At 38.3% G+C, this 26,599-nt stretch overlaps 1 long non-coding RNA gene across 1 annotated transcript; it reads left to right on the forward strand.

Annotated features, from left to right (window-relative positions):
* The first annotated feature begins 445 nt into the window (after nucleotides 1-445).
* On the forward strand, nucleotides 446-4,578 carry LOC121388018. The gene is made up of 2 exons (XR_005959919.1): nucleotides 446-1,403; nucleotides 4,194-4,578. It is a non-coding gene; the product is annotated as an uncharacterized LOC121388018 (long non-coding RNA).
* Nucleotides 4,579-26,599: the final 22,021 nt, after the last annotated feature.

Consider the following 26,599-nt stretch of genomic DNA (forward strand, 5'->3'; position numbering starts at 1 on the left):
TATAGTGTCATGAGAGAAAGTTATATCAAACATCCAACCAGTCCGAACTCCCATTATGGTTAATATGGAGATATCATTCATCAATCTCCACTTTCCAATTCTTAACATTTCCATTATGGTGGAGGTGGTGGACGGGACGGGACGGCCTAGGGAAATGAATTAAAATGGGGCAGACCTTCCCGTCTACTCTCCTCCGACATAAATACCAGAGTAACCAGACATATTTTATTGTTAATATTCTACTTTTTACCTAATCATTTGTAAAAACCCTTTTTAACCCTTTGTATAAACACTTTTTAATTTCCTTGTAAATAAATTTTATTTAACCATTAATTAGTATATTTATCTAATCAAATGTATAAACGTTTTTAATTTTTTTTTTTTTTTAACTAACACTCTCCCCACCCCTCTCGTTGTGAGCACAGTTTCTGGCCCTAGTCAGAAATCGTGCTCGCAATGAGCGTGCTTGAACATTAAATTGATATAAGCACGTTAATTCCGACATCTGACCTGACAGTCATTTGTGGGCATACATACATACATACCGAACTCCCGTCATTCGTACAAAATAGTTGTGATCGTCATGACAAATCGTGAGCTACTTCACCATGAGTGTAAAATGTATTCAGTGCCAAAAAAACTGAGAAAAGCCAGCATGCACTCGAGTGTGACAACTGCAACGGGTGGACACACAGAGTCTCCGGAACTAGTGTTTCAAAAACTGAATACTAGTATCTGAAATTGTGTTCCACGGGCGAGAGTTTTGATTTTCTCTGTTCTCTTTGTACACATACAGAACGACCTGAATCGGTTTTAGAAGTCAGTGTAGACATTAATAATGCCAACTTTTCTGTGAATTTGGAATCGTCTCTTAATGCTGAAATTCATCGCCTACATGAAGAAAACAATGAAGACATCATCGATCTACAATCTTATGGATCTGTTGATTCTGTTGAAGTTATCAGCGATAGGTATGTTTTTATATATGAATATATTAATAATCTCATCGATATCTGTATTTTTGACCCGTTTGATATATCCAAATAACGGAATAGTGACAAATCGTTGTAAAGCAACCCCCTCCAACAAAAACAACCCAACATAACAAACAGTTTAACTTGTTTTAAATGTAAATACATTTTTAATTAATAATGAGAAAACTTGAGGAATCTATTTACTGACGAATCATTCCTAATCTCAGTAGATAAAACACATCTAACAATTTCATGTTTTAGGTCTATAGAGGAAGAAATCGTTGAAGACAACGAGCCAGACTCCAACCCACATGACCCAGATGACTTGCCTGTTTATTCATTTAACAATGAAAATGAAGAAAACTATGCAGACATATCCGATCTAGAACGTCCTGGATCGGTGGATTCAGTAGAAGACATTCGAGAAAGGTAAGTTGTCAATCAGAAATATTTTATGACGCTAAAATACCTTTGTGCTAATACTTGATTATTTACAGTATTTTTTTTCTTATAAATAATTATGTAAACTTACAACAACACTTTCAATTGTTTGTCTTAGGTCTATTGAGGAAGAAACCAGCGAACATACTGAGTCAGAGTCAGACACCGAAGACCTACCATTTACTCAGTTGTTGAATGCGTTTCGCAGAAGACCAAAAACAGAAAGAAAGAAAGAAAGAAAGAAATGTTTTATTTAACGACGCACTCAACACATTTTATTTACAGTTATATGGCGTCGGACATGGTTAAAGACCACACAGATTTTGAGAGGAAACCCGCTATCGCCACTACATGGGCTACTTTTTCCGATTAGCAGCAAGGGATCTTTTATTTGCGCTTCCCACAGGCAGGATAGCACAAACCATGGCCTTTGTTGAACCAGTTATGGATCACTGGTCGGTGCACGTGGGTTACACCTACCCATTGAGCCAAGAAAATACAACAGCAATAGTTTGTAAATGCATGTTTGTAATGCATGTTTGTATAGCAATATTTACAAATTCCTTTTCATATATATATATATATAATTCAATATTGCGGAATTTTTATTTTATATAATAAAAATGTTGCTGAAAATCTGAAGTGTGTTTTGACAAAAACTGGTACATTTTCCCACCATGGGGGGGGGCCCCCCCCCCCCCCCCCCACGGTTCCTAGGGCCAGAAATAGTAATTGTGACAGAATCTTTTCAACATCTTCATTATATACCACTGGAGCCATATTGAGAGTGGTCAGGCCTAAAAAAATTATTTTGTTTAAAGGCAGGTTCGATTTTGCCCAAGACAAATGAGTCGAGCTGCCGAAGGGATCGATATCTCGGGGAGGGACCCGGGGTATGCTCCCTTTAAAAATGGTTAATTTAGATACTCGGAGATGAGTTTCTCGAACAATTTAGTGTTTTTGCTGCTATTCTGTTTGAAACAGTTTGTGTGATGAAATTGTGCGAATTTTATCATTTATATTTTTTTTTTTTTTTATTATTCATTTATATATGATTTAATGGGAAATTCATTGCAAGCGAAGAAACAACAAAAGTAATGTACGCCTAGATTTTAGATGCATTGAACTAAGTGCGTGAATTTCGTATCCACCCCTTCAATGGATATGAGCCTACCCCTGTCACGTGTACCAGACCGCCCTATATTTAGGCAATCATTTTAAAACAAATTTACATCAGAATAAATACCCAAAGCAGTTGTTCCTCTTTGATTGGGAATTTTGAAAACATTTATAATGATAAACATTCAGATCGATTTTATTCGGGTCAAGTGACTGTAGATGTATGTATAAGGGCTGGAACATTTTACGTATTATTATTATTACTATGATTATTATTATTACCCTTTCCTATTTACTGTATTGTGTTTACTAGAATGGATTCGTTTTACGTCCATGTTTTTGAGGGAGGAGGAGGTTATTTTGAGGCCGAAATTACTTGTTCCACACTAACCCCTCCAAAATTAAATGTTGATCTGGCAAGTGTGAGGTCATGTGACACGCACCGAATGTTTATCCATCTTCCTCCATTTTAAGTTAATTTGTTAAGTTGGACCCGATATCGGTCATTCGTCGAACGGTTGTAAATGTTAAGGTCGGTAGCGTAACATCAACCTTAAATCACTAAGTTCGATAGTAGCTAAGATCGCTTCGTAAAACGGGGCCCTGGTCCTTATATTGACTTAAAGATTGGTCAAAAATGCCTGGGTTTTCTCTTACCAAGTCGATTAAAGTTTCCATTTGCTCGTGGATGAACTTTGGCTCGCCCATTGCATGAAAAATGCTTTAAAAAAACACAACCTAGGCTACTCTGAAAAGTTGAAAATTAACAAATAACGCTGTAAAACACATACGGGTGGGAAATGGGTAATCGTGGGTAATACCCCCACAATGACGTCATTTTATGGATTCCCCATGCGGTTCGAGCCGCACGGCTAGAAAAAAATCATACATGATCGACTTTTTGGGGCCGCACGGCGAAGAACCGGGTCAGTGGAAAGACGTCAGTGCAAATTAAGGCATTTGATTTTTACCGCTTAGCGGCAGAAATAGCCGCGCGGGTAAAACCGGACCAATGGAAAGGCAGCCTAACTGACATTGTTGTCAAGTGAACGAAAACGCTTCAAAATTAGTTTTTAAAAAATAACGTTGTTTACATTGTAGCATTTTTAGTATGCCAAGAATACCCAATAATTTACGCGAACGGGCGATTGGCATGCTTCATGCTGGCATGTCGACAGAAGACGTTGCAAGGCATGTTGGGAGTTCTAGTCGAGCGATACGAAATCTTCGCGTAAAATTTCGAACGACAGGAAGCACAAACGACTTGCCACGTCGTGGACGTCCGCGTGTTACAACGCGTGGTCAAGACCGCTATATCATGAACGCGCAATCGATTCCAAACTGCCACTGCTACTGCTGCTAACACACCTGGGCTTCATAATAACCGAATCAGTGGGCAAACTGTTCGTAATCGTCAACCATGTCGAAGGTAAAGGTTTAGTTTGCATCTTTTCATCCAAACTGTTACATTAATAATTATGCAGATATTATTTTGCTAACTGAATTTAAATAAATGTATTTATGTCATGTACAGTCATGATATAGTTCCATTTCAGGCCTGTAGTAATGGGGGGGGGGGGGGGGGGGTGTCACAGTCTACTCCAACTTGAGGACTAAAATGTATGTACGGGCCTATATTTTCATGTTCTTTGTTTGCAGGTTGGCACCACAGAATAAATATCAAAGCTGGCGAGCAGCAGCTCGGTATTTACAAGTTGATAGCCTGCCTGTATCAAGAAGCAACACTACTGCCAGTCCAGTCCCAAGTTGATGCAGGAGAGGAAGACTGGACGTCGTTTGCGGACATCTGTGTGCAGAAGCCAGCAGGAGCTCTTCCCACAACTGGACACAATATAAAGATGGTGATATGAGTCCTGCTGAGCTTCTGAACGCTTGCGCCCAATTAAATGGACCTACGCGTTCTGAAGGGTCCAGCCAGCAGTGAAATTTAAATTCAGTGACTTTATTTCTTTATAATGAGCTCTTGTGTGTGTGTATTATATTTTGATTATCGTATGCAGATAATATAGTGTTATTGAGCTTATAACGAGCTGTTGTGTGTGTATATTATTTTCATTATCATTTAAGAATTGAATGTTATATCTCTGACGTTCATGCGATGATACGTTCCACTAGACTGTCCTGCGTTTTTATTTAGACAACACGTGGTTTGGGCAGGGTGAGTGCGTGGCGTCTTGTCCCCTTTTTGATATATAAAATATGTATGGCCTGACCTGAGTACAATGTCAAACTTGTGGGACATAACACTTTGTGATGTGATCGAATGGGACCGGCCTCGGTGGCGTCGTGGTTAGGCCATCGGTCTACAGGCTGGTAGGTACTGGGTTCGGATCCCAGTCGAGGCATGGGATTTTTAATCCAGATACCGACTCCAAACCCCGAGTTAGTGTTCCGCAAGGCTCAATGGGTAGGTGTAAACCACGCGCACCGACCAGTGATCCATAACTGGTTCAACCAAGGCCATGGTTTGTGCTATCCTGCCTGTGGGTAGCGCAAATAAAAGATCCCTTGCTGCTAATCGGAAAGAGTAGCCCATGTAGTGGTGACAGCGGGTTTCCCATGAAAATCTGTGTGGTCCTTAACCATATGTCTGATGCCATATAACTGTAAATAAAATGTGTTGAGTGCGTCGTTAAATAAAACATTTCTTTCTTTTGATCGAATGGGGCACTAGAACCTTACAGGGACATCAAGCAGACAAGTTGAGTGATATAAATTAAGATTATTAAACTCGCTAACATTTAGTGTAATGTTTATGTCACTCGTGAAAAATGAAAATTACTTCACTAGGAAAATAAACATTATACAAAATCAAATGAAAACTCGTTTAATATCCAGTAAATATATGTAATGGACGCTATGTTAGGTCAGTATATAACATTTAAGACATCTGGATAAAGTTGCAATACAGCGCGCTGACCAGTTGTCTTGGTGGTCCCAAACATTTCCTCAAACCCAAGGCCGAAATCACTTTGCCCTAAAAAAAATATTTCAACCATGGCTACGCCAGTAGCGGTGTCACAAGCAATGGAATTGAGGTTCTAACTTATTGCGTTCCAGTTAAACATAAGCTTGGGAGACGGCGACAGGAGCGGATGGTGCAAGTACCTCAAAAATGCTGGAACAGAAACTCAAAATCGGGCTAAAAGTGATAGAGATATTCGGCCAAATTGTGCTAATATGAGAAACTTTTCACATGTATTTCCATCATTCTACCCTCAAAATTAGCTTTAATCCATCTAAAAATGCTTAATGGATCGTTTGCAACCCTATATGTAGGCCTAAGTGTTTGGTAGTATTACTAATAGGAATAAATGTCGTTATTCAGAATCGGGCAAATTTTAAATCATCTTTTATACTTGTTAAACATAAGAAATTATCACACAAGGAGTTCCAAACAGAACAGTAGCAAAATAACACTATATTGCCTCGAAAAGGCGTCTCTAGGCATATATATTTGAAACATTTCCTGAGGAGGCATGGCCACATACCCCCACCCCCCAGATATGTCGCTCCCTTCAGTTGCCCTTTTCATAATTATGGAACCCAACGCTTTAAAACTCCTTAATCAACTATTAAACAAATTACATTGCATCTTGATATTGAGAACAGAATGATAGAAATAATAGAACAGTTTCAAATGATATGTGAAAGAAAAACTGGGACAGGGGGTGAAATTGCTGCTGAAAATGAAACACTTGCAAGAGTTTCATTTAATACAATATTAATTTTTTTTGTTGTGTTTGGTGACATATTGCTGCTAAGGAGTAATTCAGACTTGCAAGACTTGGGATTCAGTTTGACACCACCCATCAAATGGTAATCCTTAATTGCTCAGTTGACGATTTCTGGACTTCATGTATCAAGACTGAATACGAGGAACGAATATTCGCCTTGATTTATGAAGATGATGTCATAGTAGCCCTAGACTGTTCGTCCCATGGCCAGTCATCCTCTACAAAATATTATATTAATCGTTGTAGGTCCACCTATTTTTCTTGTATTATTTTTGTTTTCTAAAGGTAATGTCAATATGTATATAATGTAAAGACACGTATTTTATAAACTGAAACTACGATTTTAAGTGTTTGTCCACTTGTCTCTCACGTTATATTTGTAGGCCTACATGTAATTAGCCATTCGTACGAATACCAGCCGCAGTCATTCACAAATATGGCTAATAAAAATAAAATGTAGTTTTTTAAAATTCCATTTTCGTTTAATTCGGGCAAAAATCAGTCTGCCCTGCCCCCTACCATCTTCATAAATCAAGGCTAATATTCGTTCCTCGTATTCAGCCTTGATACATGTAGTCAAGAAATCGTGCCACAAAATGCTTAAATTTCATTGGATGCGATGAGATCTGATTGCAACGAATCGCAACGCTCCTTATAGATTCCCTTGTTATTGTAAACAAAGATGGCAGCGTCAGCGTCCGTGGAAACGTGTCGTGTTTGTCACGATATGTTAAAAAAAAGGTTTCGGCGGTTAATTTTTGATATTGCTTTGAAGATTGTCACATGTTACCGATGCTGTGATTGGTCATCGTGTAAGGGACATAATCAGTGTTACAAATTTTCTTCCAATAGAGGGCGCTAGTAGTGGATATCGGTAATATAATTTTCTTCCAATAGGAGAAGCCACGGTGACGTCACATGTTTTGATCACGTGGTACCGCGTGAGCGCTGGTAGGCAAGAAACCAGTTGACAATACTGGCATTAGTAGTAATGAACAATCGAATGTTTTTCCGTCAATTAAATCAGTGTAGACTAGTTTTGATGAATGGTATTTTGTAATGGTAATTTCATACGTTGTTGTTAGATGCACAAGTCACTGTAGTAAGGATTATGAAATTAGTTTCATCAAATACAGTGGAAGCGAAACGTTGAACAGTTAAAGCTGACAATCAACTTTGCCCATCCAACAACGGAGATCGTCATTTTATACAAGGTTTGTTGTATGTTATTCATTCGTAATAGTAATACACGTCAGTATTTATTGAAATGAAAATTGAAAAGATAATAAAATAAAAAATAATAATAATAAAAGCCCCCACCAAACTGACATGGAAACAAAGATACTCTGTGAACAGTAGGCCTACCCAGTCAATCGACAAACAACGTTTTATGTAACTTTTTGTTTGTATTGACAGATCCATTATAGTGAGTAAAACAAAAATCTGAATATTTATATTGTATTATGCCATAAAATATGTAGGTGGCTGGAGTATTTATATTTTAAATTAAATAACAGGGAGCTGTGTGTGTGTGTGTGTGTGTGTGTGTGTGTGCAATCAAGCATATATATTGTTTCATATGAAAATGGTTCTGAAATATTTCCATTTATTAATTATATTATATGTTAATTATAATGTTTTACTTTTTTTATTGAAGAAGTGATCCACAGGTGTATTTGTAATGTGTAAGTTGATTTTTTAATAATAAAATAAAAGGTATAAACAGTTCAGGGTGGGATATCAGATGTATTAAATCATTTGTTTGGGATTAAAAATAAATAAATACTAATAATAAAACTGGATATTGATCCACAAGTTGGTGATAGCCACCATATTTGATTAAAAACATAAATTATGTTACATGCATTTATTATATAAGTTATCTGAATTTGTTTGCAGCAAATAAAGAAAGAAATGGGGAGCTGATTGTATTTATAAGTATTATTGTCATCAGTGACAGATGTCAATATGTCTTCACAAATACATTTATGTGTATTCAAATATTTCAATAATATTCAATATACACAATATAAAACTTTCATACTTATATATCATAGAAATTTACCAGTTCTTATTTTTTTCTAGGTATCAGTGATCCCTGTTTATGGACAAAAAGAGAACCGGCAACTCTTGGATGAAAAATGGGCCTTTCACGATGAATTAAGGGCGTTTAAGTTTAGGGTGAATTAAGGGATGCTAAGGAGAACACTGGTATCAGATTCAGCGATTCTTTTCCACAGTATCTCATGTTTCTGTGCATAAGAAGGATACCAGAACCTTTTTCACTGACTTTCCAAACTACCATGTGCAATATTATTGGGGCTATTCAGTATGTGATGATGACATTGATAATTAACACTTGCATTTAATCTTTTTTTTACCAGGATCTCTATTTTCTAATAAAAACAGACTTTACAAAATCAATAAAATTATATCGACAACACATATTTATTATTTTCTTTTTCTATTATCATTATAAACCAATGATCAAATGATATTTGCATTGTGTTAATGTGTGTCTTACATTAAAACATTGTATTGTTACCATTTACAGTAATTTGTTGTTTTAACTGGTTTATTAATCAGGTTGAAAGTGATAGCCTTTGAAACTGTGCCTCTTGTCAAAGGTAACTGACACTGTTTTAGATTTGAAAGGAAGGAATCTTTTATTTAACAATGCTCTCAAGTCATTTTAATTACGGATATATAGAGTCGGACATGTTTAGGGATCACACAGAATATTAGGGAGGAAACCTGCTGCTGTCACACAATGGATTACTCTTTCCGATTAACAATAAGGGATCTTTTATATGCATCAGCCCACAGACAGGATAATAAATAGTGTAGCCTTTGTTACACCAGTTGTAGAGCACTGGCTGGAATGAGAAATAGCCCTATAGGACCACCAACAGGCATCAATCCTAGATCGACTGCGTATTAAACTATGTCCTGGCCTGCATGGGATTAGCCGATTAAAATATTAATGGCAATTTTTATGTATATATATATAAAAAAAAAATGCTACAAAATGTTCTGAAGATGGAACCACAAAGGTGAGGGACCAAGTAAATTTGAGATGTATCTGGTTTAAAAGGCTAAGTTCTGTACTAATATTTAAAAAGGGACGCTGTAGCTAGAGAGCAATGTATGTGTGGTCATGGAACATGTATGGAAACTAAATTTAGGTTCCTCCATTTTAATACAAAGTGTTAATATGTATCCGATATCAGCAAGTTTAAGGAATAAAAAAGGACTTGATAAAATTAATAGTTTTAAAGTTTTTGTAAAGTTTTCTAATAAGATACTTGCTTAAATTTATTGTTGATGAAAAGCCTTACAAATGAACCAGTAGACAAGTCTGATGTGTTATATACTAAAACGCAAAAGAAACGCAGGTTCTCATTAAATTGGATATAAAATATTAAAAAAACAAAACGAAATGAAGATTTCAACATTTATTTTGGAGCTACACCAATTCGGCACACATTGGTGTTGGAAATTTTTGATTGAATTCCTTTTTGGCTATTGTTTCATGTCATAAAGTAGGGTGGGGGTCCATGTTAAAAATGTGAAAGAGACGACCTGTAGCATTGTCAAAGTCAGTATCGCGTGTGACCACCCTGGGCATTCAAACAGGCAGTGCAACGTCTCATTGAGTTGACAAGCCGTTGAAAGAATGCCTGAGGGAGTGAGTTCCATTCATGGACCAATGCTGCCTCCAGCGCCTGCATATTCTGAGGTTGTCCGCGAGCCTGAAGGCGACGTCCGATTTCATCCCAGACGTGTTCGATAGGCGCCATGTCCGAGATAAGGCTGGCCACGGCAACGTTGGGATGTTGTGCTGAGCCAGCAACGCCTGTGTTGCCCTGGCAGTGTGCGGCCTGGCATTGTCTTGCTGCAGCAAGCGCACACGTGGGTGAGCGGCAAAGAAGGGAACGACGTGATTGTTGATGACGTCATTTTGGTACACGGCGGCATTAACGCGTTGTCTGAACACATGAAGTTGTGTTCTGTGGTTGAATGAGAACCCACCCCACACCATCACACTACCCCCGCCCCATCGGTCGGCCTGCAGAACGCAGCAGTCGGAGTAACGTTCATGTCGACGTCGCCATACTCGGATTCGGCCATCAGCGTTGGAAAGATTGTAACGGCTCTCATCAGTAAACAGAACTTGTTGCCACTGGCCACGTCGCCATCTTTGATGTTGTTGCGCCCACTGTTGACGTTGTTGGCGGTGCCGAGGGGTCAATATTGGTCCCACATAAGGACCGCGGTTACGGAGTCCTGCTGCCCTCAGACGGCGTCGGACTGTATCGGCGGACACTGGACCACGTGGACCACGCACCTGGTGAGCGGTGTTAGCTGCTGGCAGCATCCGATTCCTAAGGTGGGTCACCCGGATGTACCGGTCTAGGGCTGCGGTTGTCACCCTCGGGTGGCCGGTGCGTGGTCGATCGTTCACAGATCCAGTGATTTGGTGACGTTGAGAAAGGCGTGCGATTGTCGAAACATGACATCCCAATTGTCTGGCTACAGCAGTACGGGTCTGTCCGGCTTGCAACATCCCGATGGCCATCCCTCGCTGGAGTTGCGTCAGTCGCGGCATTTTTAAAATGTGATTCTGTTGTCTGTCACTACTCAAATTGAATTTATGCGATTAAATCCAGGTGTGTAGGCTTTATAAGCATTTCAATGAGTGTGTTTGCACTGGATTCATGATACGGATGATCCAGCACGTGCAAACAACGTGTTTTGAGAATTCGTGACGTCACACAGGTAATGAAATTGACACGCAGGTGGGACTGCGGTGTGGGTGTGTGCCATGTCCTTTAACACAGTTGAGGTTCAATTCCACCAAAGATACTGCTTTACAAAGTGCAATTCTTTCGCATTTTCAGGACCTGCGTTTCTTTTGCGTTTTAGTATATATATATATATATAACTACTGTCTATATATTGTCTACTGGTTGTTCATTTGTAACAAATGTTCATATATATATATATATATATATATATATATATGTATGTGTGTGTGTGTGTGTATGTGTATCTATATGTACATGTATATGTATATGTATATATGCATATATATATATATATATATATATGGGTTATTTAAAATTGTTTAAAGAAATAATTTCCTTTAACAAAGTGTAGGCCAATTATTTCTTTTAAACAGTTTTAAATAAAAAATATAGGCCTACTCGTTTTATTTTATTATTTTTATTTGTGTGTGCGCGCGCTCGTTTGTAATGCTTTACTTGAAATATGGACCAGACGCTTTAAAAATACATGGACTAAAAATATTTATTCAGGTGAAAAGAAAAAGAAAAAAAAGGAAGTTTGCTATAGTTTTGAACTCGGTCAATCGTCAAATTTTATGGGTGGAAAGAGTACATGTATCTCCTCCATACAGGAGCTATGTAGAATAGCGTTCCCGTGCTACAAGCGGTAATTTAAGCACGTGTTGGCCATTCTTTGCTATTCACGCTACGCTAGTTCGCTTTGTTACTAATGGCCATTATGATAGACTTCTGCCTACCAGATGCGCGCGCATGCTGATACGTGACGTCACTTCCCTAAACACATGGCTTCTCCTATAGAGGGCGCTAGTAGTGGATATCAGTAATCTTGACTACATGTATCAAGGCTGAATACGAGGAACGAATATTAGCCTTGATTTATGAAGATGCTATGACCTGGGCCCCGAGACATACAGAGTCGAATTATTATGAACTATTATCCTGGTTCAATTATTTAGACCCAAAGTTTTTTGCAAATGTTACGTTTATTTCCTATTCGATATTCGTTTTCTTTGCATTTACATGAAAACAAACCCAAACCCCGACAGGTTTTATATACAAATCATATAAAATGCACGAACTTGACTTAATTCCACTTTTTAAAAATCTCTGTGTCTTTTGAATGCACGTTATTTCTCCTATAAATAACTACGGTCATTTGCATATCAAAACATTGGGATCTGAGGCTACGTGAAGGCCATTATAGCTTGTTTCACTAAATCAAGGTTATTATTGTTTTGCAGTGTGTAACAGCATTGTCTAATCTTTCCGTTAAACATAGATGTAAACAAACAGAACACGTAACCCTTTCTTGTAGGTGCATTATATTTAATAAATTTAGCTAATGTATTATGTATTTTTATTTTATTATATCAATTATATATTAGCATACCATACCTAAACCTAACACAACTGAGGTGTAGCACAATAATAAACACAAATCACCTCACACACCGCAGGAATGTGCTTTCCAAATTTATAAATAAATTGAATGCAGGGCCGGACCCAGAAGACAAGGGGGGGGGGGGATAAAATGTCAAAGGCCACCAACATCAAATAATAATAAAAATGTTATTTCATTTGCCTCTAAATTGGGAACTTGTATATATATATATAGTATTTAGGGTGGTGCTGGGGTTTGGGGGTTGGGTGTTACATTTGTAATGCGAAAAACCAAATGGCTATTGTTCGGATTCGTATGGGTTCAACCACTTTTTCATCCCGCAGACACAGCCCCTGAATGTTCAAAATACGATAGCATTGCTTGGTCAATAACATCATTATTTCGATCTATGACTGCACGTGCTATTGTAGCAATGTGTAAACCACGTAAAATACAAGTTAGGTAGGGTATATAAATTTATTGAAAATGTATTAGTCGACATTCTTGTTATTGTTATTTGAGGAAAAATATGGGTAAATCGAAAAACATTTCAGTTGATGTAAAATCGTGTATTAAGAACGTTTTCGATTATTTTGAAGATGAATATCAGCGCGGTAGACCTAGGTATGCTTCTTATCGAATTGTCGATCGAGTTGCCGCTGCACTTAAAGTTTCGGTTTCAACAGTAAAAAGAACTGTGAAAAATCTAAGCTCTACGAATCCAAGCACAGAAATCACTATTAAAAAACGCGACCGAAAACTCATTGATTTATTTGATAAAGATGTTATTAGACGACGAGTATACAGATTTTATAGAGAGGGCGAATTACCTACATTACATAAGATTAACGTGGCTTTAAGGGAGGAATGTGGAATCAACATATCCATATCAACTTTACGAAGAACACTCCATGACCTCGATTTTAAATACCAACATATGTCTACAACCGGAAAAGTGATTTTTGAGGACGCCAATATATCAGACAGGAGACTGTCCTATCTCCATGAAATATCCAGTTTACGAGAACGGGGGTATTTAATAGTGTATCAAGATGAGACCTGGGTGAATGTGAACCACACAACATCCCACCACTGGACAGATATCCACCCGGGCACAAGTACCGCCAATCACCTGTAGCTGTAATCCATGTAAAAATGCTTAATGGACCGTTTGCAACCCTACATGTAGGCCTAAGTGTTTGGTAGTATTACTAATAGGAATAAATGTCGTTATTCAGAATCGGGCAAATTTTAAATCATCTTTTATACTTGTTAAACATAAGAAATTATCACACAAGGAGTTCCAAACAGAACAGTAGCAAAATAACACTATATTGACTCGAAAAGGCGTCTCTAGGCATATATATATTTGAAACATTTCCTGACGAGGCATGGCCACAGATCCCCCCACCCCCAAGATATGTCGCTCCCTTCAGTTGCCCTTTTCATAATTATGGAACCCAACGCTTTTAAAACTCCTTAATCAGCCCTTGTAATATATACTACTCAAAAGAATTTAAGGGTCAAAAATGTATAACCAAATAAGTTTCAGAGTGTATTAGATTGATGATGTAAACTACACCAAATTTTTTATTTATTGTTCCATATTTACAAAAAAACACAAATAAACGTCACTGTATACAAGAAAGTCACATGACATGCTGTCAAAGTTGAAGGTTGTCAAACATGGATTTTACACATTAGAACATTCGTTTAATAGTGTGTGAATCCACCCCTGGCGCGAATACACTCGACACATCGTTGCCTCATGCTGTTGATCAGACGTCTGAAGAACTCTTGGGGAATGGCCTGCCACTCTGCCATAAGAAGTTGACCCAGATCATGAAGGTTGGCCGGAGGGGCATGGTTATCCCGAACTCTCCTGCCTAATTCGTCCCAGGCGTGCTCTATTGGGGCCATGTCAGGCGAATATGCTGGTCAATCCATCTTGGCGATACCTTGTTGTCTGAGAAAGTCCGTTACCACCCTGGCGCGGTGGGGTCTGGCATTGTCATCCTGCAGAACTGACCCGCCGCCAATCTGCTGAAGGCCTGGGAGAACCAACGGCCGGATAATCTCATTCAGATAGCTATTCCATTCAGATTGCCATCCACCACATAGAGGGGGTTCCTGTGGTGGATAGAGATGCCGCCCCACACCATGACGCTGCCACCACCGAACCGGTGACGTTGTCTAACGTTAACGTCAGCGAAGCGCTCCCCAGGACGTCTGTAGACACGAATCCGACCGTCGTTGAACTGGAGACTAAACCTGGACTCATCAGTGAACACCACTCGACCCCACTGAACACGTTGCCACCGCAGATGAAGCGTGCACCAGTGACGTCTGGCCGTTCTGTGACGTGGTAGGAGTGGTGGTCGAACAGCCTGGCGACGGCAGCGTAGATTATTGGCTCTCAGACGATTGCGTATGGTTTGATCAGACACTCGAGTTCCAGCCGCAGTCCGCAGATTGTCACGTAATCGGCGTGCAGTGGTTGTGCGTTGACGTAGAGCCATATTGGTGATGTAGAGGTCCTCTCTATTTGTAGTGCTTCGGGGTCTTCCCGAACGTGGACGATTTCGAACAGAATTCGTTGCTTGGTACCGTTGCCACAGTCGGCCAACGACACTGACTGACACCAAGTCTCAGAGCAACATTTCTTTGCGTATTGCTATCCTGAAGCCAAGCAATAGCCCTTCCTCGATATTCGATAGTCAGTTGAAGTCGTACCATTGTCAAATTTGGAGTGCGCACCGTACACGAACGCAAGATCCAATTATACGGAAATTCAGCATTGGGAACATGGAATACACGTGCAAAGCGTGCAAATGAAGCGCTTTGTGAAAAAGCAAGTTATGGGCACTTAGCAGACCTTTCGCTTTCGCCCTAATTTACGTGCAAATGTAAGCATGTTTTCGCCATTAGAACTAGTCAACAGTGTCAATGACAGTGGATTTTAATTCATTTATGGGTTGCTTAGACCCACTTTCATCAAAATGGAACAATACCATGCGTGACATTATGGTCTAGCTAATATAATTGACATTCAGAAAATATCGTCTGACACTTAAATTCTTTTGAGTAGTATATATATATATATATATATATTATATATGTATATATATATCTAACTATTAAACAAATTACATTGCATCTTGATATTGAGAACAGAATGATAGAAATAATAGAACAGTTTCAAATGATATGTGAAAGAAAAACTGGGACAGGGGGTGAAATTGTTGCTGAAAATGAAACACTTGCAACAGTTTCATTTAATACAATATTAATTGTTTTTTGTGTTTGGTGACATATTGCTGCTAAGGCAGCTAAGGAGTAATTCAAACTTGCAAGACTTGGGATTCAGTTTGACACCACCCATCAAATGGTAATCCTTAATTGCTCAGTTGACTGTACAAGTTTCGAGGATTTGGAGATGGATGCCACAGAAAGATACATTTTCGAATAAATATATTTACCGGTACTAAACTGCATGGGGGTTAATATGTGAATGTTAAATAATAAATATTAAACAAATTGTGCGAACTGCAATCTGTGGTTTAGTTTCATGTTAAACTAGTGTAATATATACTGACACACAATGAAAACGCAAAAACAACTTTTCATTGCAAATAACGGCAAACTATTAATGAATTGATGGATAATGTAATATGACACTAATGGCTGGTAAAAGGCTGGTGTCATGATGTTACCGTTGTACGGGCATCTGCATCTGAGTCCAGCTGTTCTGAGTCGAGGGCTGACCGTCATCGGATGGATAGGCCTTCCATGACGTCCTATCGTGTTGCTTGCTGTCATCATCGCAGTTCTGAACCGGTCACGGAGGTGGTGTCGTCGAATCTGCCGATCTTGGCGTGGGGACGTAACGGGACGTTGACCAGGTCGAGGTCGATCACGGTCACTCCCGGTCTGTTGATGACGTTCAACAAGTCATCCAATAGTTGATGGATGGACTCTGAAGGTCCTAGCAACTTGGCTTTGCGAAGTCCCCCCCCCCCCCCCCTTTGAACCATGCCCAACGCTCGCTCCCTTTGTTCTTTTCTGAGTCATGGCATTCTTAATGTGATGAGGAATATGACACCATTACGTGACTTTTATGTGTCCATATACTGGCATTTCACGTGCATTGCATGCAGCATGATTGAGCATGTAGTGAACGCATTTCATACCATTTTGTGTATTTCTGCTATGATATATGTAACGAGAAAAAACCCAGACAAAAGTACCAATCAATGGCTTCTTCTCATAAATTGTTATTTTAAGTCCAATAAATATATTTTTCATTAATCAGAACAAAATATCTGGTTTACGTTTTCATTGTGTGTCAGTAGGCCTATACAGGTGATGCGCCAGTTACGGATCACTTCAAACAAAATTGTGAATTATGTCAACATGCGCGCGTATGACTTTAAAAATAATTCTTGGTAATAAAGATAATCAACCATATAAATAAACAGTGATATAAAATGTAAATTTAGGTAAATATTTGGCACCAAAAACAGTGTTGTTCGAGCTGTCCAGTTCCGGATCACTTTAGAAAAATAGAGGCTTACGCCTTCAAAAACACTATTTCCAACATGTTAGCACTTTCAGCACGTTCGTGGCTCCTGCCGGACATATTTTATGATCATTTGCAACTCCATAGGGTTCCCACCCCCCTGATTACGCCCCTAATTAGCAATTTCTAAAATCGATTGAAAATCAACGATGGCGTCCCATGACGTCAGATATACGGGGCGTGTCAAAAGTAAAGGTGCGCGATCATTATTATTTTCGTTGTGTACTTTCAACAAGTTGAATTATATTTGATTTCTGGCATTCTAGTATATAATAATAATAATTAATATTATTATTACTAATAATAAATAATTGTTTTCATTTATTATCGTATAGCCTATATCAATAATGATAATAATAATAATAATTATTATTATTTTTATTATATTGATGACTTTTAAAAGTCACATTTTCTTTGTCAAAGGAACAAAGGCTTGAAAATAGAAAGAAATGACAGCAAAATATCAACTTTGGGACTGTTTAGTATTTATCATAATACAGGGGCGGATTATGCTTTAGGTGTGTGTGTGGGGGGGGGGGGGGGGGGGTCCGAAATTATAAATTTTACAGGTTATCTACGTGGTGGTGGTGTGGGTTTTTTTTAGCCGAATATAATCCGCCCCTCTTTAAATATTAGAATTAAGCAAATAATTTAGAAGCAGGACGGTTAGACCCCTTGTTAATAATGATAAATATTAATATAGTGACACACACTAAACAGTCACAAAAGTGGATTATTAATTATTATTTTTGACGTGTTGTTCCATTTGCCCTTTTCTGGTTAGTCTCCCCCCCCCCCCCCCCCCACCCCCCGCAAAATAATTCCTGGATCTTCTATTGAATACAGAATTATTTTCAGCGACGGTCTAAAGGCAAGGGCTAGCTCAGATTGACTGTGTGAATACACAGATCAGTGCCCGACTGACTCTCCTGCATCAGGCCTCAGATTACAGTTATCTTCCCATTTGGTTGTCCATCCGGAAATTTGACCGCGCAAGTAGTCTGCTGTCATCTCTCTTTTTAAACGTCTTCTTTTTTTTCATGTCGTTTGCTCGTGTAAAGTTTTAATAGTGGTTATGTATCGCCGTCCAAAATAAAACCAAGACGATATACTGTTACAGTTATTTTACGTACAATTTCAAGAAACATGTATTATTTGTTTGTTAGAATATTTGTTTGATGAAATTTACATAGAAATTACTAAAAATTGAACATACCGACAGACTGATCGGTAACTACAGGTGATCCGGAAGTGATCCGGAACTGGCGCATCACCTGTATAATAAATGTACATATCGTCAACGTCCCTAACTGCGTTATGCTTCAAATTCCGTTCACTTTGTTTTCTCGTGAACGGTTCGCGCAATCAGCATCCGATTTGTTGTCGTCGGCATTTATGAGGTTTTTCTTCATAGTTCAGGAACATTTTTATAAACAATAAAGTTGAGAAAAGTAAGTATTTAAATACAAAACTTTACAAACCCCTAAAACCATTAATTTTACTTAGTCGTTTTTGTTTATTCCTCACAATTACCGATATCGGGTGCATATGACTAGTAGAAACTGACTTAAAATGGAGAAAGATGAATTAACATTCGGTGCCTGTCACATGACCTCACACGTGTCAGATCAACAAGGCCAAAGCATTTAATTTGTTCGATTTTTAAGACCCCTGTAGTTAGAATTTGTTTTCAATTATTATATTTGATCTGCAAAAGGTATGCTACATTTTTGTGCCTCTGTTGTAGTGAATACTATTCATAATCCATTCATAACAGTTGTAAATAATTTTGAGTGTATAAATTGTGTTAATTTAGAATCGATTCATTAAAAAATGATATTTTGCAAACTATTCGCAGGTATGAACGTAATGCCTATCAGTACTGACATTAAGTGTGAGCGATGTGTGTTGATAAAACGCGGACCGGACCAGAACGCTTGACAAATTGAATTTTTCCTTTAAAAAAATCAATAAATTAAGTGTTCGGCAACTGTGCATAATTAAGAAACATATATTTTTTCATGTAATTGCCTTAAAAATGGAAATTGACGAACCGCACATGCGCAGTACGATACTTTTTGCAAACGCATCCGCAGTTAGAAACGTCGCACCCTTTCCTGTTTACCGGAGGGTGTTTCACTTTTATTTATTAGAATGGATTTGTTTTACGTCCACATTGTTGATTTTTTACGTTACTTGATTGCAATTTATTTTGTTTCACGTATTGTAGCTTAAAAATGTAGAATAGTATTTGTATAAATATGGTATTCGTGTTTTTGTCGTTAGGTGAACGCAGTTTGGGACGTCGATGATACATTTTTTTAAATTAAATTTTTATTTTGTATAATTATTATTGTTCTATAGGCATGGGTTGTCTTATAAATATACAGAACTTCACATACGTTGTTTTTGCTTCCTATTTAGGCCTATTGCACGAGCATATAGGCCACGAGACCGCAGAATAAAGGAGTGCAATAAATAGGAAACGAAAACAACGTATGTGAAGTTCTGTATTTATTACATACCTTCTTTTAAGTTATTCAAAAACGATTTTTAATTTAACGTCATGACAACATTTTGTTAAAGGGACACACCCTAGTTACGTTTATTTGTTAACCATTACGGCGTTGTTTTTCGCTATTAAACCCCATTTTTCACAAATAAAATTGCAGTTTACTTACATTTTATTATTTAGAATACACATTTCCATTCACCTGAAGTGCTTTTTGGTAATCCTGATGTTTGTAAAACCACGAAATGCATTTTTTGCATTTTTTCACAAAACGTGTTGTCGAGAAAAAACCGTTAAGCAAGCGAGGTCCAATCTATTTTTAATGTCACAGACGTTGGTATATCACGTGACCGTTATCATTTTGGTTCGGTTTGTTTTCTCGTGCACGGTTCGCGCAATCAACATCCGATTTGTTGTTGTTTATTTGTGAGATTTTTCTTCACAGTTCGTGAACATTTTCAGTAATAATAAAGTTCAGACAAGTAAGTGTCTCAATACAAAACGTTACAAACCCTTAAAACCAATAATTTTGCTAAGTCTTACGATATCTGGAGAGGGGATACAACCAGGACAGAACAGTTGGAACATGTCCAGGAGAGGTGAAACGAACGCACCCCAAGTCTGTGAAATTTGTCGTGACGTAGGCATTGTTGTGCTTCTACCGGTGACATCAGAATACTAACTTTCAAAATTATTTCAAGCAATTGGGACATGGGGATTCCCATGGTATTTATCGATATAAAACCTGCTTTTTCACTCCATTTGATAAAAACGTGATCCAAGTGTCTTACAGGTTTGTAGATTAACCAAATTATAATTTATTTTCGCTGGATGGAACTAGGGTGTGCGGCTTTAAGTCTATGATCAAAACTCCTTTCATGGATTCATTTAACGTTAAGAATCATATTCTGCGGCAGCCTTGTGTAATGTTTCAAATCCGATATGACGTCATTTGTAAATCATATATGACGTAAGTAAATAAAAGGCAGCAACCGCAGTAAACAGAAAAAGGGAATTCCCCATTTAAAAGTTCCGGTCCAGATTGCACGTGCGATACAGGATAAATTTATTACACGGTTTCAAAATGTCTTTATCACTATAGTAAGATTGAATAGGTATGTAATAATATGTAGGACTATTTTTTTTTTTTATCTGTCTATGCCTCTGGAACAGATAAATCTTTGTGAGTACATTTTGTGCTGACAGTAGGATAACTAATGGGGGGGGGGGGGGGGGGGGGGGTGAGATTGGGTTGTGGGGGCCAGAAGCTTGAAGTTTGATTCCCAACAGTTGTTGCCACAACGCATGAGTCATAATTTATTTAAACACTGTTGTACTGGCTTAAATGACAAATATTTTACAGGCTGTCCAGTGATCAGACAAAAATGTCGCTGTCCTCATTATTTCTCCAACAATGCAGGTTACGATGTGTTGTGGAGAGTAGGTAGATATGATTCAGATGTTTGTTCATGTAATTAATGTATATTTATGTTACTGTTACTGCAGATAAATGTATATTATATTGTTATTTTTGCTCTGTCCATATTCGGGTGTTATGCAAATAAATTATTATTCTTATTCTTATGTGACCTCGATTGAGTACACAACAGCTTTCTTCTCACTTGAAATCGTGGTCGTCGTTTATACATCAAACGAAATATAATATTAAACCACTGTTCGTTAAACAAGCGTTGTATGAACTAATTTCCAGTAGATTAAGTAAAATACTAGTAATAACAAACACTACCATTAATAACGGTGACCTTATTAGGCCTAACCGACTGGGGTGACGCGCGATCTATTTATAGCGCGATGGGAATTTCCAGTATTGCACCACGCCCATGCAATAGGATCCCTCGATACCAATAGGATCCCTCGTTAACAATAGGAGCTGGCTGGTGTTCAACTGTTAATATGTATTCATCATGGGTATAATTTTGATTAGTACTTTTTTTAGGAACTATAGTGGACCGTGATCAGTGAACTCTCACCCGGAAGTGATCTGTGTATTGAGACCTAACCATGCATCACGTGTGACGGGGTGCGTGTTTAACTCGTCATACGGAGGGGTCAGTTGACGAAGAAACACGTTTATTTTGGAGGGAAATGACAAAATTAATATAACTGCTTTATATTTTTAGTTTTAAAAATGGACAACTTACAAATGTCTACAGATGTGTAAAATGAGTATTATTACACCCACCGTGGACAAGCTGGATATCGACTTGCAGCTCAAACTTTAGTAGTGTCACAGTGTGCAGATAATTTGAAGAGTGAAATATTATCAAGATATTATACTAAAAGATAAAGTACATTCTGCAGTATGTCTACCAAGGTCAAAAGGCTTGTGTGTTATTTGTTGTTCAGATTTTTACTTCCCATCACATTACTGGCTGGTGAGTTACACAGTTTTACTAATTCATAGCATCATTCTTGTACTATAATACTAATATGCATGATGCCATGTCTGTAACTTCACATACTGGGGTACCACGATATCGCGGTACTCAACTATTTGGAAGAAATAAAGAAATATACCAACATATATGAAGGTAAATATACTTGGGTTGCATTTTTTGCTATGTCTGCATCATGTCCATGCCATTGTGTTGACAAATAAATGAAGTTCTAATATTAAAACAGTTGATGGAAGTACACCATAGCACTGGCTTCCGTTCAAGGGAGCTTACCACGATATCGCGGTAAATCGCAAACGTTACTAGACCTAACGACGATAACCATATTATTCTACTGTAAATATGTTAATGTTCTGAAACCCGTGATTGACAACTGGCATACCCCACATCCGTTAGCAACACATTAGATTTTTTTTTTTCTCTCTCTCTCTCTCTCTCTCTCTCTCCACTAAGACAGGATCGAAATCGCAACAACCCAATTGGCTAATAACCAGCCAATCAACATCATTAGACAATCAACCAGGATAGGACACCACTAAATATCACCTATTTTTTTGCAGCACCCCTCAGTGGTCCAATCCAACCAATTACGGATCAAGAACCCCACCTCACCTAACTGTAAATAAACTGCACGAATTTGTCTTTGCACTCGCACCATGTTCTTTATTACTGGTGCATGAAATCCTAGCTGACTAAGGTAAGTCAACTGGGGCTCCAGAAGAAAAAACAATCAGGAAAACAAGATAACCTGAAGACAAACTAAGGCTACTAAGATATTCTATTTAGGGGGTGGGAATCAAAATTCTTCAAACTAAGTACCTGTCTGTCAACTGTTCTACTGTACAATTGCTACCTGCCACTGTTAATTTCGTTTCGTTCATTGGTAATAAAGTTAAGTATGCCAAGCACTAGGCTTTTAAACCAATACTTACACTATAAGGGTTCCACCCTTCAAATTAGATAGCTAGGCTAGTTTAAATCCCCCTCCGTCATTGTATTCAATGCTATACAAAGACGGAGGGGGATGGGTGGTCATGAATGACCGTTGAACTCACTAGAATAGGGACTTAAGACAATAGGTACAACCTTAACACAAAACTAGGATTCACACACAGACTACACGCTCACTGCATCAGTACACAGGGTGCATTGACTAATGATAACAATGCACCCGCCCCCATTTAATGGCCCAGCACGTGCTCTAATAAGGAACCGGACAAAAGAATACCGGTTCCGAGTACACAATTGCAATGCACCCGGGGGAAGCTGAACAAAAGAATATCGGCATCCCCCCACCCAAACCCCCAATACTTGCTGCTGGTGATAACTTGTACTTCGTGACACTAAAGAGGACACCGAGGACTACGCCAACAACATTACGTCGACCAACCCGGAACAACTGCCTTGCCTGCCAGTGCCAACTACACAATTGCACGAGTCTCCCCTGGGTTGTCGTGCCACGACCGGAAGCGGTCAGGCCCTTTATTGGGGCCCTATGGGCAACCTAGGGAGACACCCAGCATCATAGAGGTCTATAATTAACGAGCTACTCTCGATTCACTAATATCAAAACCTATATTAGCTCGGCCATTTACCTTTTGACCGACCGTTCAAAATTGCGCCAAATTTCTTCAATCAAAATTGCGCACCCCTTTCTCTTTGGCATTAACGGCTCCATTCAAAATTCCATAGCACCACCACCACCCCCACCCACCTGCTACCGATTCGATCGGGCAGCTGGTGCTCCCTTGCACCTGCCAGTGCAGGCGGTCCCTCTCCCCTCCCCCCACCTTTCCTGTCATGGACGGAGGAGCCGGCCATGGCTGGCTCTTGTGCCCACGACAGGCGTGCGCTACAACATCTTATTCTGAATGTGCACGTAAAACCCTATGACATGACATGACTTATCATAAATAGTTAGGGTTAGTGACAGTGCCAAAGGAAAGTCCTTGCGACCTAAATTTTATCATCTGTGACCCCATAAATACTTACAAGTTAAAAGTTATGGGGGAAAGATTTCCGAACGTTCCAGCATGCATGCTAAAGCTATGTCTCCATGTGGTGTATGCGTATGCGCGAACGTGAGCGTACGTGTATGCGTAATGACTCTCCATGTGTGCGTAGAAGAATGCGTAAGTTTTGTTTGCGTGACGTCACAACGTGTAAATTGAGGAAGTGGCCACCGAAATATGAGTAGGAGAAAAGTAGTCGTTATGGACAAAAAAGAGGATGACGACATGTTACTAGCACTGACAATGACCACAACTTTAAGAAACAGGGGAAGAAGAAAGCATCGGTGGTGGTTCATCCTATCCGTCAAAAAATGAAGGAATATATTACATAGTGCATACCATCATCTTATAGCTGAATTTTTACTTGATGAAACGTGTTTCCACCAATACTTTCGACACTTTAATGGTTTTCATGTTGAAAAGATTGAAATCACGAAAAGACAAATGTTACCGGAATTTAGCGGGAAATTCTCCGATGACGTAACTTTATGGAATTTACGTGTCCGTAGGCCTACTGCGTGAGCGCAGAGAAAAATTCGCTACATGTACCGATTCGGTGGGGATTTTTTATGCAGACGCTCACGCATACGTACACATGGAGACACCACAATTTAAATACATAGAAGCGAATTTTTAGATACACGTACGTTCGCGCATACGCATACATGGAGACATAGCTTTATACTATCACTAACCCTAACCCTAAGCCTGAATGAACTGAATACTGGAGCATTCGGAAGTCTTGCCAAAAAACCTAACAGGAATTATTTTGGCATGATACTGTTTAAACTATACAGTGCTGTCCGGTGTATCGGCACACCTAAGCATTCAAGGACCATTTTCTATGTGAACACTGAAATACTTAATAAAATGTGACTCTCACCAATACATAATCTGAAATACACTACAAATTGTTTTACGTCTGTAGTAAATAAACATTTTAAAATGGTGCATAAATATAGGCACCCCCTTGTATCCAAAACGATTTGCATGTCCGGTGATTCAGCGCAGTAAGAATAAGAATAAGAATAATTTATTTGCATAACACCCGAATATGGACAGAGCAAAAATAACAATATAATATACATTTATCTGCAGTAACAATAACATAAATATACATTAATTACATGAACAAACATCTGAATCAACAAATACATATGTAATTTAAGCCTCATCACTAGTGATATTAATATTTAGGTAAAAGCAAATATTGTCAGAGGTGTCGAGTCGTAAAAAACCCATCAACTATGGCGTTCGTGAATTATTTTTCACGAATCCACACAACCTCGTATATTCTCCATTAGTTTATACAGACGTGAAATGCAAACAATTTGAAATTACTTCCAACTTATATTCTTTCACGCAACTTAAAGCATCTCTTTACAAAATTGCAAATGATAGGGCATAATTCCGGAATATTGTTGCGTGTAAGAAATAAGAATTTTTCATTATTAGTCAAAAAAGAAAAATGCGATTCTTGTTTTATTATTTTATGATGTAAATCATTTCTAAAAGCATTGTATATAGGGCACTTGATAATTAAATAATATTCGTCTTCAACTTCTAGGGGACAGTTGGGACAATATCTCTCATTCGCAGGGGACAGGTGGTTTCTTGTGTCTTCCCTTTTCAATCATAAGTGAATGTGAACTCGAACGAAGCCTACTAAAAGCGTTTCTGCTTTCATAGTCTTTGGTATGTAACAAATAGGACTCAACTGAACTCGAAATTTGTTTGAATGGCATATATGTGCGCATTTTATTACCATATTTGTTAGAATTTTTGTTTGATGTTAGCTGTGTCGTAATATACTGCAAAAAGTACTGCTCGCATTTAATTACAATTTCACCTAAAGTGCATGCAGTCGGTAATTCTGGAGTTGAAGATAGATGCGTAGGAATTCCAATTAGGTTTGCAGCATTAATAAGTTGAGCTACCCACGACGGTTTGTTGTTCTGAGCTGACTGAGCTATCAATAAACGCAGCAGTTAACAGTGGGTTGTTTGAAGTCTGGATATGTAATATATATTTAAAGGCATTAATAATTATATCATACGTCAGTGGCAATCTTCCTAATTCTGCAGCATTACTGGTATATTTATTGACCCCCCAAATCCATTCACAGAATTTTATGTGTACTTTTTCTACATGAAGAGTAAAATAATTTGTGTTACAAACTTGTGGTCCCCAAATTTCACTCCCATATAAAATACTGGTTTAATTAATGTATTAAATAGTTTAATGCAAATATTGATAGGTGGATTGTGTTTGAGAATTGATTTTAATAAGTGATTTAAAGATTTAAGTCCTTTGTTTTTTAAAAACTTTACACCAATGTTGAATTTACCATGGCTGTCTATAGTGATACCCAAATATGTGTAGTCATTAGATGTGGATCGTTGACCCCGCTATTAATAGACCGTCCATGACCTCACTTTTAGCCCATAAACGCTACACTATTGTCCCAAAATTATTTTAGTACTTTTTTGTTTTGTCTTGTTAAAAATATTACAATGAAAATGAACGATCACACATGACCCCATCTTCATAAATCAAGGCTAATATTCGTTCCTACGAGGAACGAATATTAGCCTTGAT

The sequence above is a fragment of the Gigantopelta aegis genome, chromosome 14 (assembly GCF_016097555.1).
Source record: "Gigantopelta aegis isolate Gae_Host chromosome 14, Gae_host_genome, whole genome shotgun sequence".
Classification (NCBI taxonomy): Eukaryota; Metazoa; Mollusca; class Gastropoda; order Neomphalida; family Peltospiridae; genus Gigantopelta; species Gigantopelta aegis.